The 21751-nt window shown below is 38.6% G+C and overlaps 1 protein-coding gene across 1 annotated transcript in view; it reads right to left on the bottom strand.

Annotated features, from left to right (window-relative positions):
* The window catches only part of LOC124594686 (phospholipid-transporting ATPase ABCA3-like), a 543403-nt gene that overhangs the window by 164519 nt on the left and 357133 nt on the right, over positions 1–21751 (bottom strand). The gene's annotated exons all lie outside the window — the stretch shown is intronic.

Below are 21751 nucleotides of genomic sequence, written 5' to 3'. Positions count from 1 at the left end.
CCCCTAAGGTAAGTCTTTCCGCTCCCAGGATTGGAATGACTCCTTACCCTCTCCCTTAAAACCCACATCCTTTCATCTTTCCCTCTCCTTCCCTCTTTCCTGATGAAGCAACTGTGGGTTCCGAAAGCTTGAATTTTGTGTGTGTGTTTGTTAGTGTCTCTATCAACATACCAACACTTTCGTTTGGTAAGTTACATCATCTTTGTTTTTAGATATATTTTTCCCACGTGGAATTTTTCCCTCTATTATATTCATATAAGTAAAACATTAGAATTATGTGGAATTTACATCCCTGAGGCCAAACATTCTAATAAATTGTAGGAGTGGCTCTTCAGCAACCCACTCAACCTACACAATATCCTGGCCCATCCGTATGCCACACACATTCCTAAGCCCTTGTCACAGGGGTTACATCCCTGTGGAAAACCCTGGTGCAAGAACTGCCCAATTCGACTACCTATAACATGCTGCTGTAGTCCTGTTATGGGCTTATCCTACCCCATTAGAGGCTGGGACATCTGTGACAGCACGCTTGTCATATAAAAGCTGTGCTGCAATTTCTGCATAGTATTTTATGTGGGCACAAACAGCAGCCACCGGTTCTCCAGAACAAAAGGCCATTGTCAAGCTGTAGCATAGAACACAGTCAATTATTCGGTTTCAAAACACACTACTGAACACGACCCACTCGAGTTCAAGCAATATAGATCCTTCAACTCATCACCAGCTTTTCTGAAGTGTGCAGATGAGCGTTGTTTTTGCAACATCCTTCACTTTCATAATTGTCCTGGCATCAGTCTCTACTAAGCCACTGCACCTACACTCTCTCCCAACAGTTTCCCCTTCTCTTTCTCTGGCCTCTTATCCCTTCCCCGCCCATGCCTTCGTACAACCCTCACAAAATCACTGGCCCCGGTGCTCGTGTGTCACATTCCTACACCTTACACCTGCTCCCTCTCCCTCCTGCACACCTACTCAAAGCTGCCTCCTGCTTCCTGCTCTTTCTCCCTCAAGCCTCCCCCCCCCCCCCCCCCCCAACCCACCCTCTGAACTCAACCCCTCACACCAGTCCACTTGCAGGAATGCAGTCCTGGCACTGTATGTTTTGCCCATACAATGTAGATGCACAAGTCCTGTTTCATCCAAAAAGTAACACAGTTTTCAAATCTGTTTTGTGTGCATGTTGGTGATTCAATGCTTCTACTATTCAGTGAGTGGCCTCCTTTACTCCTAAGTTATTTACGCTCTGCCAGAACTTTCCTCAGCATAATTAGAAATTGATTTTTATAACAAGTGACAAGTGCCAGCAAGAAAAGAAGGGATTTTAGGATTTAACATCAAATTGTCATTGGAACATATCCTGAATGGCTGAAATTGCTGAAGTTACACATCTATGTTGGAAACCAGACTTTTTCTTTTTAGAAAAAAAGAGAATTGAGAACAGATAAAAAGATACCACCAACGTCACATCCAATTTTTCTTTAATGCTTCTTAACTAAACGAATACAACTAATGCACTGACGAAAAAAAATTGCAACACCAAGAAGGAGTCGTGCGGTATAAATGAAAGTCGGTAGGCACATTTCTGCAACTGAAAGATGATACCTATTCAAATTTCACACCAGTTGCACGAGGGTGGCACTAGTAGAGCCACTATGAAGCTGCAAATCAGGTTTGCATAGTCACATGCTGTAACAATAGTTAGCATCAGTTACCTTTGAGATTGGATGTGGCGAGTTGATGTTTGTGAAGGATTCCTTCAAGGTGACACAGATGTCATTATAAATACCTCACTGAGTTTGAATGAAGTCACGTAATAGGGCTACGAGAAGCCGGACGTTCCTTCCACGATATTGCAGAAAGACTTGGCAGGACTGTAGTCACTGTACACGATTGCTGGCAGCAGTGGTCAAGAGAATGTGTGGGTACAAGAAGACAGAAGACTGAGCTCCGGACAGCCGTGTGCCACTACCGAGAGAAGAGAGCATACAGCTCTGACACACCGTACTGCATCTGCCGCAGCAATCTGGGCAGCAGTTGGCACCACTGTGACACGATGGACTGATACAAATTGGTTACTTCGAGCACAGCTCCGAGCTGTCGAGTTAGAGCTCATTTGAGAGCACAGTGGAAGTCTATTGTGCTTTCCGATGGAAGCTGTTTCTGGCTCAGTGCCAGTGATGGCCGTATGTCGGTTAGGAGCAGGCCAATTCAGTGCGTCCAACTGACCTGTCTGCACGCTGAACCCACTGGAGCTACACCTGGAGTTACGGTCTGTGGAGCGAGTCCGTATGATGGCAGGAGTACTCTCACTGTTATCCCGTGCATCCCGAGTTCAAATTTGTACGTCAACCCGGTGATTCGACCTGTTGTGCCGACATTCGCGAACACCATTCCAGAGGGTGTTTTCCGACAGAATAACATTCACCCGCATATTGCTCTCGTAACCCAACAGGCTCTGTAGAGTGTCGACATGTCGCCTTCACCTGTTCGATCACCAGGTCTGTCTCCCGTCGGACACGTACGGGACGCTGTGGGATGACAGCTCCGGTGTCGTCCACAGACAGCATTAATCTTCCCTATATTGGCTGACCAGCTGCAACAGACACGGAACACCATCCCACGAACTGACACCTGGCACTCGTACAATAGAATGTGTGCACGTCTGCATTCGACATTCTGGCAGTTACGCCAGTTAATAAAGTATCGGCATTTCACATTTGCGATGGCTCATTTTGCACTTACATTAACCTGAGATCTTGCAATGTTATTCACTTACATATGTTCCATAGATAAATGTTTCCCAAATTTCATGGCTCTACATTAATTACTTTTTGGTGTTCCGAATTTTTTTCCGTCAGTGTGTGTTGTTGATGTCATAGTTTAGTTTTCGAAAAGGTCAAAACTGAGACACTATTACCACATTTGGTGAGAATGCACCAATACTTAATTCATCAGAGAACAAGTAATAGGATTTGTATACGTTCTGTTAGCTGTTAAAGTTGTTTAAATGTACAAATCACATTTTTAAGGTAAACTAAAATATTATGATATGACAGGAAATACCACAAAATGCTCAATACTTCTATATGTGATTTTCATAATATTTTAAATATATGCTGAATGAAAATGTCTAACAAGTTCTGAACTGCATGTAGCATGTTCTTTTGAATTTAAACAATGGTAAATCCATGATGGAATGTAACAATATTATTATTATGAAAGAGGTATTTGCTACTTACCATATAGCAGAGATGCTGAGTCACAGATAGGCACAACAAAAAGACTGTCACAATATAAGCTTTCGGCAAACAAGGCTGAAGTAGTGTGTGTGAGTTGCATGCATTTGTGTGTGTGTGTGTGTGTGTGTGTGTGTGTGTGTGTGTGTGGTCATTTTTGACAAACGCCTTGTTGGCCAAGAGCTTACATTGTGAGAGTCTTTTTGTTGTGCCTGTCTGTGACTCAGCATCTAAGCTGTATGGTGAGTAGCAACTTTCCTACTCATAATATTGTTACATTCCATCATGGATAAAATATTATGAAAATCATGTATAGAAAAGGTTGTCAGTATCAAATTCAGGCATTATAACCTGAAAACATTGGGAGGTATATCCTGTAGAAATGCTGAAACACTCACACAACTATAGATGTTGCCAGACATAAATGTTCCAAAGCTGGCACATTTCACTTACCTTAATCAAATGTCAAAAAAGATCATATTTTGAAGTAACATACCTCATCAATCTTAAATTTTCCATGTCCAAATGCATGTAGTAAGACAATATTATGAAAAGGATAGATTGTTACTCACCATATAATGGAGATGCTGAGTTGCAGATAGGCACAACAAAGGGACTGTCAAACAAGTTAGCTTTTGGCCAAAAAGCCCTTCATCACACTTGTTTGACAGTCTTCTTGATGTGCCTATCTGTGACTCTGCATCCCTACTATGTAGCGAGTAGCAATCTATCCATTTCATAATATTGTCACTATTCCATCCTTGATGTTCCATTGTATGAATTACTTGTGTCAAAAAAAAAAAAAAAAAAAAAAAAAAAAAAAAAAAAAAAAAAAAAAAAAAAAAAAAAAAAAAAAAAAAGAAAGAAAGAAAAGAAAAAATCCCCCCGTTAAAAACGCACTTTTTCCTACATGAAAATATACTTTTTCCAAGGTGAAAATACACTTTTTCCATGACAAGCAACAGTGTTCTTTCCCTCGGAGTTGTAAAAATATCAATCCTTTGAATGGTAAAGAATTTATACACCAGCCCAGAACTTCCCAGCACTTTAGAAAACGAAACTCGGCAATGGGAAAAAAAAAGAAACACGTTTGGAAAGATCTTTGATGTGCAGCAACATGTATGCTGCGTATTTTCGTATTACGAAAGTATAAATTTGAATTCTACCCCAAACACAGCACGTTAGTTTCCGAAGCATTGAAATAGAGATTCCAATGCGCTCTTGTAAGCCAATCATAGCTCATGTCACGTGATCTTGCCAGCCAATTACAGAAAACATTCAGAGTACGGGACACGTGATGTAGTCACCCATAACAACATCACCATTAAGCAGTGTGAACACACAAATAGGAAAAGTTAATGGTTTAAATTAATGTACATAGTGTAGCTACAAGCAAAGCTAACATCAATAATTAACTAATGTTTCAGATCTAGCTGCTTTCCTGAATACCTGAAACAAGCAAAAGTAATACCAGTACTAAAAAATTGCAATGCAAAATAGTAGAAAACCACAGACCAATATAGGTATCCCCCCAGGGAAGTGTACTGGGCCCAATCTTCTTCCTTATATATATAAATTATATCCCACAGAGTGTCAGGCATGGGGAAAGAACACTATTTGCTGATGACAGCACTGTAGTGATTACAGATGAAAGCTCAACACTGTTAACAGAAAAATCCAATGAAGCTCTCAGTGACATCCACAACTTGTCACTAAAGAATAAAGTAACTCTAAATGTCAAAAAGACAAACTGTATAAACTTACGACTAAATAAAAAACCCATTGACACTACACTGAAAGTAAACAATGAGATACTTGATTGTGTAACAGACAGCAAGTTCTTGGGGATGAATGTAGACTGTCACTAAAATGGACAGGGCACGTCAGAATTTTAGCAAAGGGACTGTCTTCAGCATGTTATGCCCTGTGAGTCCTTGCACCAGTCTGCAATATTTCATCCCTCAAGGTAGCCTACTCTGGGTATATGGATAATGTTTTGGGGGTTAAGTGCTGGAAGCATACAAACTATTTTCAAGATACAGAAAAGAGCTGTTCGAATAGTAACAAATAGCAGTAACAAGGCACACTGTAAAGAGTTGTTCAAAAAGTTAGAAATTCTGACCGTTCCATGTGACTATATTTATCAAAACGTAATGTATATAAGGAAAAACATTAATCTGTATACCACAAACAGCACAATTCAAGACCATGGAACAAAATCCAGACACTGTTTACATCTAAACTGAAGAAACAAGTCAAAAACTCAAAATAGTATATTGTATCATGGTATTAAATTGTACAACAGATTACCACTATAAATAAAAGATGTAAATGATCCCCACACCTTTAGTCAAAGGCTAAAAAAATATTTACTAGATAATAGCTATTACACTGTAGATGAATATTTAAAATAACTATAGACTAATGTTCATGAACATTGTACTGTGTAAGAAATTTAACTTGACACGATTAGAAAAGTATATACTGTTAAGATACATGTTTATTTTATAAGAAATATTGCTCTATGGATGAATAAATGAATAAATTACAACTAATATTGGTCTTTTTAGTGTGCGTTACACTTTACAAAACACACAAATGTGTCACTAAAATTTTAAACAATGACTGTAATGTCTGGGCTTCTGCGCTCAAAATTATTCTGAGTGGCTGGTACTCGAAGTGTTAACATTTGAACGAGAGTCAAACGCTCTGTGTTTTAAGAAATTCATTGCACACTTTCACATGTAACATAATTCATCTTCTGTAAAATGAAGTTTCCTTTGAAAATAACATTTTCCAAAGAACCATTTCCAATATTTTCCCCTGACATCTTAGACATGGGCTCGTTTCAGCTGCTGCCACAGAGCGCCAGAAAACAGGCATTACTGAGCTAGGACGTAGGAAGGCCATATGTTCATATACATGTAGCATTAACAGATCTTACATGACTGTCATAAAAGAAATAGGACATCAGAGGACACTCCAAGGGCATAGGAGTTTCATAAAACATAGTAAAAATGCATAATTCGGCTTGGAGGATACATTCATATGTCCAGATTCACAATGACGTAGGCCCCAACCTGATATTAAGCTTTTCCGTGTGTTTTTCAGGCTGCAAATTTTCTTGGAGTAGCAGTACTACAGTCTATTCAAAATTACTTTTGTATTGACAGCTGCGATGGAAGTGGTAGAGAGAAGGCCGCGCCGGCGGAGGCACGGCTTGGATTCAGCCAGTCTCGTGAAGGCTGCAGCCGCAGCCCAGCTGGCACGTGCACCCCGAGTTGCCAAATCTCGGTCCACAACACTTCCACTTAGCCGCCATTTACTTGCAGTGAGTGAGTTTGTGAGATCACTGCGCGCTGTGTTTGTTTCGTTGCAGTTTTGGAGTTACCGTAGCATTTGTGACAGTTATTTGTTGTGTCTTATTTAACATGTCAGAAGAAAGTACATCGAAAGTTAGAAGTGGAAAAGTTCGACATCGTTCTCATGGACAGGAGTTTGCTTTACGATGACGACAGTGTAGAGAGTGAAAAACTTTGAGAGTGAAAAACTTAATGGTGGCCCTCTGCTCTCTGTTAGCATGATAGTAGATAGAATGGCAGTCTCCCTGAATATCAACACTGTCGTAAAAATTGGGCAGGACCTGTTCGAGACAGAAAAGAAAGTTGGAGAACTATCCAAACTTGGTACTCCTGGCAAGAAACGTTCTATGGATAAGCGTGTTAAGAATTTAGATTCATTTGCAGTGGATGCAGTTCGTCGACATGTTAACGATTATTATAGCAGAAAGGAACATCCCACACTCTCAAAGTTATTGGTCACACTTAAAGAATCAGGACTTTTTCAGGGCAGTTGAACATCATTATTCACAGTTTTGCACAACGTAGATTTCACTACGGACAATTTTGTGGCCGTAAGCTATTGATGGAAAGGGAGGATATTGCTGCATGGTGATGCCGATTTTTAAGGCAAATATTTAGTATAAATGTTAATGAAGTGGTTTGGCTCGATGAAACATAGGTTAATTCTGGTCACGTAGTTAATCAGGGGTGGACAGACAACACGATTAAAGGAACAATGCAGATGCCGTCTGGTAAGGGGGGCAGATTGATTCTACTGCATGCAGTTGCCTCGCAAGATTTCATACCAAACTGTCTCCTTCTCTTTAAATCGGAAAAGACAGGAGATTACCATGAAGATATGAACCGCATTACATTCACAAAGTGGTTCGTAGAAGCTCTAATACCCAATCTAGATAAACTGTCCACAATTGTTCCAGACAATGCTCCGAATCATTCAGTTGTTGATAAAGCACTTACCATGGCAAAGCGAAAGGAGGAAATGATTTATTGGCTTGAGTGTCATAACATAAATGTATCTGATGACCTTAAGAAGGTCGAGATTATCAAAAAAATAAATTTCCATAAACCGCAATTTCCAAAATATGAAATTGACGAACTGGCAAAAAAATAAGGGCATACAATCGTCAGGCTGCCACGGTAACACTGGCACTTCAAACCTATAGAGTTGATATAGGCCCAAATTGAAGGATACGTTGCCAGGAACAACCAAAAATTTACGCTCTCCGCAGTAGAAGCATGCACTAAAGAAGCTATTACTCACGTTACCTCTGAAGACTAGAAGAAAGCTGTCACTCACACAACATTATGTAAAGAGCATAGCAGGATGAAGCTGTTTTGGAGACTTCAGTGGGAGAAATGATTATCTCTTTAAATGACAATAGTGACAGCGAAACTTCAAGTGTCTGCGATAACAACGAGAGTGATGTCAGTGGAGTTTTACCATTATCCACATAGAAATGCAGCACAAACGGATTCAGATACATGTTTAGTACATTTCTAGAATTCAATTTGTGCATACATATTACAGTATACAAAATAATGTCTGCAATACGTTTGCAGTTTTTGTATTGTTTTTGTTTCTCACAATAGATGTTACCCAATTTAAGATACCAAACAAGCATTATATTATTTTTTGTTGTGTTGGAAATAAGGATACATATCAGAAACATATCAGGTCTTTACAAATACAAATATAGAAATCTGTTGCCTATCGCTGCCGGTACTGTAAGTGAGCAGACGATATCATATTATTTACAGTCCTGCATCTCGCGTTAGAGATCTTCGACACAGCTAAGGTTTGAAACAGATGAAAATTTGATGTTTCCTTGACATCTCATTTGCATAATGTGTACAATAACAAAAAACTTTCTCGCTTGTTGAAAATTTGATAACGTCGTTGGAATGCTGTTTCTTTTAATGCCTACATGAACATTAAAAAAGAAATAAATAAAAGCATCACATAGCAAAATTATTTCACAAGAAATTAGTTGGCTCCACATTTAAAGATCTAATAGTTAGCGTGTGAGAGTGAGCTGAATGAAACATGAGATTACGTGCAAGTTCCATGTGGGACTTGGCAACTCTGTGCTGCGCTCACCTGTGCTACTTCCGAACTGTCACTCCTAAGGTTATTCTGAATGCAGTTTTATATATTGTCTTTTGTTTGGTTCTTTATTATGGCATATGTTGTTGTTGTTGTTGTTGTTGTTGTTGTTGTGGTCTTCAGTTCTGAGACTGGTTTGATGCAGCTCTCCATGCTACTCTACCCTGTGCAAGCTTCTTCATCTCCCAGTACATACTGCAGCCTACATCCTTCCGAATCCGCTTAGTGTATTCATCTCTTGGTCTCCCTCTATGATTTTTACCCTCCACACTGCCCTCCAACACTAAATTGGTGATCCCTTGATGCCTCAGAACGTGTCCTACCAACCGATCCCTTCTTCTAGTCAAGTTGTGCCACAAACTCCTCTTCTCCCCAATCCTATTCAGTACCTCCTCATTAGTTATGTGATCTACCCATCTAATCTTCAGCATTTTTCTGTAGCACCACATTTCGAAAGCTTCTATTCTCTTCTTGTCCAAACTATTTATCGTCCATGTTTCACTTCCATACATGGCTACACTCCATACAAATACTTTCAGAAACAACTTCCTGACACTTAAATCTATACTCGATGTTAACAAATTTCTCTTCTTCAGAAACGCTTTCCTTACCATTGGCAGTGTCCGCCCCAGTAGCTGAGTGGTCAGCGTGACGGATTGCCGTCCTCTGGGCCCGGGTTCGATTCCCGGCTGGGTCGGAGATTTTCTCCGCTCAGGGACTGGGTGTTGTGTTGTGTTCATCATCACTTCATCCCCATCCGGCGTGCAGGTCGCCCAATGTGGCGCCGAATGTAATAAGACCTGCGATATGGCGGCCGGACCTGCCCCGCGAGGGGCCTCCCGGCCAATGACGCCAAACGCTCATTTCCATTTACCATTGGCAGTCTACATTTTATATCCTCTCTACAACCTGAAAACAGCTTTCGCATCCTGCAACTATCCTCCCGACCTGGTACAGAAGCAAATTACCACAGCCATTTCCTCATCCCTCAAACCCAGAACCTCCCACAAAAAAACCACAAAAGTGCCCCACTTGTGACAGGATACTTATCAGGACTGGATCAGACTCTGAATGTGGCTCTCCAGCAGGGATACGACTTCCTCAAATCCTGCCCTGAAATGAGATCCATCCTTCATGATATCCTCCCCACTCCACCAAGAGTGTCTTTACACCGTCCACCTAACCTTCGTAACCTCTTGCTTCATCCCTTTGGAATCCCCAAACCACCTTCCCTACCCTTTGGCTCCTACTCTTGTAACCGCCCCCGGTGTAAAACCTGTCCCATGCACCCTCCCACTACCACCTGCGCCAGTCCTGGAACCCGGAAGGTGTACATGATCAAAGGCTGAGCCACGTGTGAAAGCACCCACGTGATTTACCAACTGACCTGCCTACACTGTGAAGCTTTCTATGTGGGAATGACCAGCAACAAACTGTCCACTGGACAGAGGCAGACAGTGTTTGTTAGTAATGAGGATCACCCTGTGGCTAAACATGCCTTGGTGTGCGGCCAGCACATCTTGGCACAGTATTACACCGTCCGGGTTATCTGGATACTTCCCACTAACACCAACCTGTCAGAACTCCGGAGATGGGAACTTGCCCTTCAGTATATCCACTATTCCCGTTACCCACCAGGCCTCAACCTCCGCTAATTTCAAGTCGCCGCCGCTCATAATTCACCTGTCATTCAATAACATCTTTGCCTCTGTACTTGCGTCTCGACTGACATCTCTGCCCAAAGTCTTTGCCTTTACAAATGTCTGCTTGTGTCCGTATATGTGCGGATGGATATGTTTGTGTGTGCGAGTGTATACCTGTCCTTTTTTCCCACTAAGGTAAGTCTTTCCGCTCCCAGGATTGGAATGACTCCTTACCCTCTCCCTTAAGACCCACATCCTTTCGTCTTTCCCTCTTTCCTGACGAAGCTACCATTGGTTGCGAAAGCTTGAATTTTGTGTGTGTGTTTGTGTTTGTTTGTGTGTCTATCAACATGCCAACGCTTTCGTTTGGTAAGTTACATCATCTTTGTTTTTAGATATATTTTTCCCATGTGGAATGTTTCCCTCTATTATATTAACTTATATTTTTGTACATTTAGAGCTATCTGCCATTTATATTACCAACTACAACTTTTGTCTAAGTCATCTTGTATCCTGGGCCTAGAGTCACTCAGCGATCAACCTCCTGTACATCACAGTAAACAGCTGCAGAGTGCTCAGGCACAACAAAAAGAACACTAAACATATGAGCTTTCAGCTAAAGGGCCTTCTTGAAGTAGATAAAAAACACACACATTCACACAAGTACTACTCGTTCACATGGCCATTGTCTATGGCCACTGAGGCCGGACTGCAAGGAACTCAGTGGCCAGAGACAGTGTGTGTGTGTGTATGTGTGTGTGTGTGTGTGTGTGTGTGTGTTTATCTGCTTTAGAAGAAGGGCTTTTTGCTGAAAGCCCATTTGTTTAGCAGTCTTTTTGCTGTGCCTGTCTGCAACACAACATCTATGAGTAGAAATCTGACCTTTTTATGATATTGTCAGATCATTTAAGTATATAGAAAATAATACACACACACACACACATACATACACACACACACACACACACACACACACACACACACACACACACACACACACACACTCACTCACTGGTCATACTGGATTCGAGAGTCCATTACCGCAGCAACGTATTTTCGCCATCTGTCCCTGTCTTGGGCTATTTCCTTCCATTCACCTTCAATACCTAGGCTCCTCAAATCAGCCTTCACATTGTCCTCCCGTCTACCCCTTGGTCTCCCCACAGGACGTTTTCCCTCTAAGTGCCCTATCCCTCTAAGTGCCTTACCAGTACTCTGCACGCTGCCCTGCCCTCATACATTCGAGCTACGTGACCCGCCCATCGCAGCCTATGTGATTTACTAATACTGATTATGTCAGGGCTTGAATAGAGTTCGTGAACCTCTTCGTTATGTAGTTTTTACCACTCTCTGCTAATGTCATCCCTTTTTGCTCTGAAAATTTTCCTCAAAATTTTGTTTTCAAATACTCGAAATGACTTTTCATTTTGCACAGTGAGAGACCAAGTCTCACACCCATACAGCATAACTGGTAGAATAATAGTTTTGTATATTCTAATCTTTAAATTCCTAGACAATATCCGTGATGAAAGTAATCTATCCAGTGAGAAGTAGCATGCATTTCCTGCCCGTAATCGCTTCTTCAGTTCAGATTCAATCTCATTTCTCGAAGTGATGTCCATGCCTAGATACTTAAATGTGTTCACTTTTTCAAACTGCATGTCTCCAACTCTTAACATTTCCTGATCTACTGCTGTTGGCATTCTAGTAGTAACCAGGTATTTAGGTTTGCCTTCACTTATCCTTAGACCTACATCTTCACTAGCCTTGATTAATGCATTCGCATTTGCTGTTACAGATTCTTTTCTATCGCTATTGATGTTCATATCATCTGCATACCCCAATATCTTAATATTTCCATTTAACTGCTGCCATTCGTACAATATAGTCTAGGACTAAATTAAAAAGTAGCGGAGACATGGCATCTCCCTGCTTAAGTCCGTTCTTTGTTACAAATTTCCCCCCATGTACTCTACCTTTTGTGTTTTTCAAACTTGCTTCTGTAAGTCTAACATACTTCTTTGGTATTCCAAGTTCCAAAAGAATTCTGTACAATTTTGACTGCAATACTGAATCATATTCTTTTGTAAAATCTACGAAAAGATTATAAACTGGTTTATTGTATTCCCATTTCTTTTCCAAAATTTGACGTAGGGAGAATATTTGGTCTATAGTTGATCTGTTCCTCTGAAAGCCAGCTTGGTAATCCCCCACAATTTCATCTGCATATGGTGTAAGCCTGCTTAGCAGAATAATCGAGAAAATTTTGGAACATACTTGTAATAGCAATATCCTTCTATAATTACTACAATCCATTTTGTCACCCTTCTTAAAAATTGGGATCAGAATCGACTCTTGCCACTCTTCAGGTATCATCTCTGAGTTCCATACTTTAGTTATCACTTTGTGAACTACTCCCACCAATTTCTGTCCCCCATTTATAACTAATTCTGCAGTTATGCAATCTGATCCTGGTGCTTTATGGTTTTTCAATTTGCTGATTGCATCTCTTACTTCCTTTAACGTTGGCTCAGGTATCTGGGGTTCTGCTGTATGTATTTCATATGCTTGCTCATTTCCTGCTTCCTGGTGTACATTTAATAGATGCTCAAAATATGCCCTCCATTTACTTAATATAGCACTAGGGTCTGTCAGTATTCCCCTGGCATCCCCTCGAAGCGCATTTGTCCTAGCCTTGAACCCCTTCCTATACCCATTTATGTCTAGGTAAAGTTCCCTAATGTTTTTTGTTTTACTGTTTGTTTCCATTTTTTTTAATTTGATTGTTCAAATAATCCCTCTTCTTTGCCCATAGCCTACAACCAACTTCCCTTCTCGTGTTCAAGAACTTCTCTCGTTTTCTGTCTCCCATTCTATCCCAATCTAATCGCGCTTTTCTCCTTTCCTCTACCAATTTCTTGCATTCCTCATCAAACCATGCTTTCCTCCCAATCTTCTTAGTTGTACCTAATGTGACCTTCATTGCCTCTTTGATATTATCCTCACAGTGATCCACTGTTTATTTACATCCTCGTCTTGATCTTTGTGTGTCCGGAGAGCATCAAACGTATTTGAAATTTCTATCATGTACCTTCTTCTAATGTTTTCATCATTTAGCATGTCAGTGTCAAACCTAACAAGTTCTGCACTGTGACACCTTGATGTTGCTGTAGATAGCCGTTGGTGAACTTTGGCAACTACAAGAAAATGATCAGAATCGCAGTCTGCTCCCCTGAAAGTCCCAACATTTTCTATACTGGTGTGCCATCTCCGATCTACAAGAACATGATCAATTTGGTTTCAGGTGTGTTCATCCGAAGAGACCCAAGTTGCTTTATGAATGTCGTTCCTTTTGAAATATGTGCTCTCAACAATCATGTCTTTTGAAACAGCAAAACTAACCACTCTTGTGCCATTATCATTCGAAATGTTATGCAAACTTTCTTTCCCAATTGTAGGCCGGAATGCTTCCTCCTTCCCTATCTTCACATTAAAATCACCTATGATTAATTTTGTATCGTATGAGGAGAACTCATCCCACAGTTGATCTAGTTCTTCATAAAAGCCGTCTTTAACAACCTCTTCAGTGTCCTCAGTTGGTGCGTGTACATTAATTACTACTAGTCTATTCCACCTGCTGGACAGCACTATAACTGATAGTCAGTCACTAATGAACCTTATATCTCTGACTGCATGAAGCACTTTTCTCTGTACTGCGAAACCTGTTCCGAAACTGTGAGCTTCCGCACCTCCATAGAAAAATGTGTAGTTACCCCTCTTTATGCTACCCTCCCCCTGCCACTGAGTTTCTTGAATAGCTGTAATGTCTACATTGTATCTATCTAATTTGTCTAATAATGTCTGGAATGTTCCTGGCCTGTTCAAACTTTTAACATTCCATGTTCCCAACCTGAAAGTTCCTTTCACCTGAATCTCTTTGAAGTAGGTTACGCCCGAAGTTCTGCATGGGAACCTAGTTTACCTCCGGAATATTTTACTTCAAAGGGGCCTATGCCCATTAATGTTGCTGATTCTTGATGAATAGGTTTGATAGTAAGAGAAGAAGAAACAGGGATATAGAAAATAAAGCAGTCATATCACACACCCCGAAAAATCTGAAAATGGCAAAAGTGACACCACAGTACAAGAAAGGGGACAAACAGGACGTTGGAAACTATAGAACTGTATCAGTATTGTCAGGCTTTGGCAAAATTCTTGAAAAACTATTTCTTAGAGGGCTGACAGCCTTTCTAAATAAAGAAAAAATAATAAGTGATGCACAACACATATTCAGAACTGGCAGATCAACACAGTCAGCTATTTATACCTTCTTAAATGAAATTCTAACTGCAGTACATGTGTCTGGGATATTTCTTGACCTTAGTAAAGCCTTTGATATAATTGATCATAATACTCCGTTGCAGAAGCTAGGTAGTTATGGAATACGAGGCCTGCCAAACAAGTGGATACATTCCTACCTTCATGACCGTCAACAGACCACTCAAATAAAATAAGACTTACAAAAAAAAAAAAAATTTGTGATTTTTACAGTAATGCACAAAACATTACATATGGAGTTCCTCGAGGGTCAGTCCTTGGGCCAATTATTTTCATTCTTTATGTTAATAATTTGTCAGAAAAAATAACTAAATGTACAACAGTGCCTTTTGCAGATGACACAAATATCCTAATCAAATCATGTGATGAGGAAAGCCTACAAAAACAGCTACAGGCATAATACAATTTAACACATTGGTTCAGAACAAAAAAGCTAATAATAAATAAGGAAAAAAACAGTGACAGTCAATTTCCACAATTCAGAGAAACTACATCCTGCAAGGCTGATTTTTAAAATTGATGGAGAAACTGTCTCATCTGTGAGCGTCACAAAATTTTAGGCATACATATTCAGCAAAACCTAAAATGGGAGACACATCTTAATCATGTAAATAAAAAGTTAAACACACTTACGTATGCAGTAAGAATCCTCTCTCAAAATACAAGCCATGCGTCAGTGATCACAATGTACCATGGCAGTATTCAGTCACTGCTGATGTACGGCATTATCTTTTGGGGGAACTCCATAGGTACAAACAAAACATTAAGGCTTCAGAAAAAGATTGTTAGAATAATAAACCATGCTAAGTACAGAGACTCCTGTAGACCAATATTTAAAAATCTCAAAATACTGCCTCTTCCTTGCTTATATATGTGTGAAATACTAAATTTCCCAAAAGGAAGTATTTTGAAGAGTGGAAATATCATCAGGTATAACTGTGATTACCTCCCTCATGATACTAGGTGGAAGAATTATTTGCATGTCAATACAGTAAGTACAAACATTTATAAGAGAGGAGTGTATCATACTGGCATGATGCTATACAATCACATGCCATCCTATTTGAAACGGATGCAAAATTTACAAAAGTTTAAAGTGAAACTGAAAGAGTACTTGCTTGACCACTGCTTATATTCCGTTTCTGAGTTTTTAGAGTACCAGAAAAGTATAGTGTAACTGCTCAAATATTCTTAACCAATCTATCATTTTATTTCATTATATTAATTTTGTCATCAATACTCAACATGTATTGATTAATTTTTAATTATTAATCTTTTCAAAATAACAATGTGTACCATCCTGACTTGTCCTACTCTGTTTGTGCCAAATATGTACCTAAACATGATTTACAGTACCAATAAAGAAATACAAATACATTTCTCTGGGTGATAATATCCCTGTCCATGAAGAACAATGGCAATTGAGAAGTAGGTACTGGATTCTGTTACTGAAGTTGCCTTCGAGCCATTCACATATCTGGGAACCTATTCTGTATGCTTGTACCTTTGTTAACATTCTGCAGTGTCACATGCTTTTTGGAAACTTATGAATATGGGACTTACTTATTTCCTTTCATCTGTAGTTCACATGATATAATGTGAGGAAAGTGTAAGCTGAGTTAATATATGGGCGATGCTTTCTTCAACTGTGCTGATTTGTGAACAGAAGCTTTTCTGTTGCAAGGAAACTTATTACATTTGAATTTAGAATATGTTCAGAAATTCTCCAGCAAACTGATGGTAAGGACGTTGATCTATAATTTTGCAGTTACATTCTTTTGTTGTTGTTGTGGTCTTCACTCCTGAGACTGGTTTGATGCAGCTCTCCATGCTACTCTATCCTGTGCAAGCTTCTTCATCTCCCAGTACCTACTGCAACCTACATCCTTCTGAATCTGCTTCTTCTTGTCAAATTGTGCCACAAGCTCCTCTTCTCCCCAATTCTATTCAATACCTCCTCATTAGTTATGTGATCTACCCATCTAATCTTCAGCATTCTTCTGTAGCACCACATTTCGAAAGCTTCTATTCTCTTCTTGTCTAAACTATTTATCGTCCACGTTTCACTTCCATACATGGCTACACTCCATACAAATACTTTCAGAAACGACTTCCTGACATTTAAATCTATACTCGATGTTAACAAATTTTTCTTCTTCAGAAACGCTTTCCTTCCCATCGCCAGTCTACGTTTTATATCCTCTCCACTTCAACCATCATCAGTTATTTTGCTCCCCAAATAGCAAAACTCCTTTACTACTTTAAGTGTCTCATTTCCTAATCTAATTCCCTCAGCATCACCCGACTTAATTCGACCCATTCCTTTATGCTTGTTATACAAAGGAACCACGTGTACTTTTTTCCAGTAACTTGGGACTTTGCACTTGGTGAGAGATTCATGGTAAATGCAAGTTAAGTGATGGGCCAATCCTGTAGAATACTCTTTCTAAAACCAAATTGGGATTCCATCTAGGCCTAGTGACTTATTTGCCTTCAACTCTTTCACTCATTTCTCTACATCAGGGATACTTATTTATATGTGCTCCATATGGGAGCCTATGTGATGGTCAAATGATGGAATGTTTGTCTGGCTTTCTTGTGCAAATGATTTCTGAAATGGGAAATTTAAAACTTTGTCTTTCCTTTAGGTATCTTCTATTGCCGCATCAGATAGGCCAACGAGTGAATGGACAGGAGACTTGGACCTGCTTAGCAATTTTATGTATCATCAGAATTTTCTCAGGTTCTCAGAAAGATCCTTTGTGAAGGTACAACAGTATTAGTTACTTTCTTCTTTTTTCTTCGTTTGGGTCATCTGAGGACCACGCACCAATTTCAATGCTTCCTTCTTTGTTGGTCATTCTTTTTCCTCCAGTATTCTTTCATCTTTCCACTATGTATCCTTTTTCTCTCCTCGGACCATTGTGACCCCGTCTTCTCCTTCTTGCCTTGGAATCCTTCCATTTTTAACACTTTCCCCTTGAAAATCTCTCTTTCTGTTGCATCTTTTTCACTTATGTTGTTTCTTTCCAAATCTTTCCTAACTTCTTGAATCCAGGCTATTCACTTATGTTGTTTCTTTCCAAATCTTTCCTAACTTCTTGAATCCAGGCTATTGTTGACTTCTTGTCCCAAAGATATTTAAAAATCTCTTTGGTTAACCTGTTGCTGTTCATTCTTTATAAGTGTCCAAAAAATAGCAGTTGCCTCTTTCGTAGTGTTTCATTTATGTTTTCTATGTTGTGATAAACTTCTTCATTGCTTCTTAATGTCCATACCTCTGTTTTTTTTGTTTGCTTAAGCATTTTTCAAATGATTTTTCTTTCTAGGACTTCAAGTTGGTGTAATTTGTAGTTCAGTACTACAAATTCACGTGCAGAGAGACATTCTGGTTTTACTACTGTGTTGTAGTGCTGTATCTTCAAATTTTTAGGCAGACAGCTTTTGTTGTAGACATTCCTAGTTATTCCATAAGCTCTCTTCATTTTATGTACTCTTCCTTCTACAGTGAATTTTTCTAAGCCATTTTCTTGGGTAATTTCTCCCAAACGTTTAAATTTATTTACCCTCTTTTTCTGGCCAATATCTGTAGCTAGGGATTCCAGAGCATTTTTTTGTTTTTTCTACAGCTATTCTTAAACCTGCTTTGTTGGCTATTTCTTTTAAGAGAGTGATCTGTATTCCAGCATTTGTTAGGTATTCAGAAAGAATGGCAAATCAGAATTCTGATTCTGATTTTATTGCCTCATAGTGTACAAGTTAAATCATTGATTTTATGTACAGGAGACTTGTCAGCTTATAACTATGATAAATTATACGTGGAATACAGTATTTTTAAATAATCACAGTAAAATCAGAATATTAATTATTATTATTGTTTTTATTGTGCTCAGATGGTCAGATCAGTAAAAAATTCATCAACAGAGTAATAACATTTCTGCACCAGGGTGCTATTACAAGTCTCTTTTAACTGCCTCAGTTTGGACCTTTCTAAAATTTGTGTCTTTCAGCTTATTGTATACTTTTATTCCCAAATATTGTGAAGTCTGTGCAAAAAGATTAAGCCTGTGTATAGGCAGCATGAAGCTTTCTTTGTTTCTAGTTTCGTAACTCACCTTATTGTATACTTTTACTCCCATATATTGTAGAGTCTGTGCAAAAAGATTAAGCCTGTGTGTAGGCAGCATGAAGCTTTCTTTGTTTCTAGTTTCGTACCTATGCTGGAAATTATTTGACAAAAAGAGTTTGTGGTTATTACTTGTGAAAAGAATTATTTCATACAGATACAATGAGGGAACGCTTAGTATCTTAAGGTCTCTTAATAAAGATTCTCTTGGCTTTGCACTGCATATGTTTGTGATAATTTTTTTCTGCAAAGTTAATATTTTTGTCATGTTGCTAGCATTCCCCCAGAAGACAATACCATATCTCACTAATGACGCAAAGTAACTATGGTATATTACTTTTTTGTGTGACATTGGCTAAGACTGTCATAGCAAACACCAGGCTGTTTAGTCTATTTTTGAGATAATCTATGTGTGAGAACCATGATAGGTTTCTGTCCAATTGCATTCCTAAGAATTTAACATGCACTGCTTCATTTACTTCCTGGCTTCTGTGCATAATGTGAATATCATTTATTTGAGACTTGAAATATTTAGCTTTAGGCAATTTAGATGGAACCAAACATCTAGGTTTTCTAGAGTTTCTACAACATATTCAGGAATTTCTTCAGTGGTTTTATTTTCTCCCAGTACAGATATGTCATCAGCAAATAAAACTTAATGATAATTAATATTTATGGGTGAGTCACTTACATAAAAAAAGAAAGAGGATTGGGCCCAGAATTAATTGAGCCTTGTGGTACTCCCTGTGAGATGGTTCTCCACTTCGAGGAGTATTTGCCTATGCTTGATGTTATGACAACCCTTTGCTTTCTCTCCATTCGACATGACTTACACCACTGTAAGGTGCTACCCATAATTCCATATTTTTTCGTTTTATATATTAGTAAGGAGTGATTCATGCAGTTGAATGCTTTGGATAAGTTACAGAAGATTCCTGCAGCTTTTTTTGACTTGTCCAAAGTGGAACTAACTTAAGTCACAAATTCATTGATTGCATAAATTGTACTTTTGCCTTTCTGGAATCCAAATTGATTTTTTGAAATTACATTATATTTGTAGCATAAATTTTGGATTTCAATTACAACAATCATTTCAAATATCTTAGAAACAACAAGAAGAAGGGAAATTGGACAGTAATTTTTCATATCATCTTTGGAGCCTTTCTTAAATACTGGTTTGATATCTGCATATTTTAGAAATTCTGGAAAGTACCCTTCTTCAAGCGATTGAGTGATTAATTTGTGTAGTGAGTGTGCTATTGTAGCTGTAGCTGCTTTAATGACTTTGGCAGGTATTACATCCCATCCCACAGAATTTTTATTTTTTTAGGTTTAGTATAGTTTTTTCTACATATTTTACTGTTACTTTGTTAAATTTAACTAGGCCCTCTTTCTTGCTCTTGAGTTGAGCCGAACAAATGTACCTTATCTTGATAAGTCTACATCAACATCAGATTTTGCTACAGTTATGAATAATTTATTAAAATTTTTGGATATCTGAGCAGGATGTACAATTATTTTGTCTTGTATCTTTATTTTAGTTATTTCCTGGTTGCTAGGTTTGATTCCAAATTCAGATTTGATTATTGTCCATACTGCCTTGGATTTACTTGTGTGTGTTTTTTTAATGAATTTAGTGTTTGCCATTTCCTTTGATGCTTGTGCAAACTTCTTAAATAGTTTTTTATACGCTTTAGTATAATTTATGAACTCAGGACTCTTATTTGATTTCAGCTCAGCATGTAGCTCTCTCTTTCTATTGCTAGATATTTTTATGCCAGTGGTAATCCACTTCAGTTTATTTGTTGCCCTTCTTGGGCAAGCTACGGGTGGAAATGTTTCAATCAAGACATGTAAAAAGCTGTTTAGAAACTTTCCAGAATTTTCTGAACATGAGTTTTCTTGTTGTAATGACCAGTCTACCTCATTTAATCTATAATAGAACAAGTTTACATTTTCTTCACCGAACAGTCTTTTCTATAAAATATTATATATGCATGTTGCTGTTCACTTATTTACTCTGGTGAAGTCAGTGAAATTTAGTCTAAAGCCATATTCTTGAATTACATCAATAAACTTAGTTCACATTCTTGTTGTATCTATGTTAAAATCAACAGCAATTACAATTATTTTCCTGTTTTATTTAGTGAGTTTATATAGGAGACACTGGAGTTTATCTAAGAATGGAGTGTTTGTTTAAGCAAACAACTTTGATATTTCTTCCTTGTGAAAGAATAATTTGCAGCTTGTCAATTTTTGTCGTTTTATCGTGAGGATATGTTGCATTTAGGCCGTTTATGTTCCAGTGCATTAGGAATGAAGACTTACACTTACTTATAATTTCTAACACATCTTCCCTTGAATAGCCCCTTCACTTTTATTGTTGAAGTTTTCTTTCCAGATCGATGTTTTACGCAATTGATGTAACATTTCTCTGGAGCCACTTACCATAAAAAATGTGGTTCTTTCATTTTATGAGTGGTGTGGGTTGATGTGTAGTGAGCTGGCATTTCACACGTGATTTTTGAAGTTGTAACTTGGGGCACTGTAACTAAACTTGGAGATCCTCTTCTTGTTTCTTCAGCTTTGTCTCGAATCATTGGAGTATCTGGTTCTTAAGTTGAAGCTGATGATTCCGTTGCTGCTGCTAAAATTGTAGCTCACATTAAACCAGGCTGATTTTGGTTCATTTGTTTCAGTATTACATTGCATAGTGCTTCTTTGCCTTTTATATTTCTGTGCATTCCATGGGTAATGAAGTCTTCCATTTTTTGGCTGTCTGCGTTAATATATGTTGCATTGCTGAAAAACTTACAAATGTTTTTGATCTTTTGGTTAGTTGCTTCAATTTCTGTGTTCACACACGATGTTTTCATCAGGTCATGTCTCATTGGTATGCTTGTTACGAACACTTACATGTCTGTAACCTTTTACAATGC

The sequence above is a fragment of the Schistocerca americana genome, chromosome 2 (genome assembly GCF_021461395.2).
Source record: "Schistocerca americana isolate TAMUIC-IGC-003095 chromosome 2, iqSchAmer2.1, whole genome shotgun sequence".
Lineage (NCBI taxonomy): Eukaryota > Metazoa > Arthropoda > Insecta > Orthoptera > Acrididae > Schistocerca > Schistocerca americana.
This window is presented reverse-complemented; position numbering and strand designations above follow the sequence as displayed.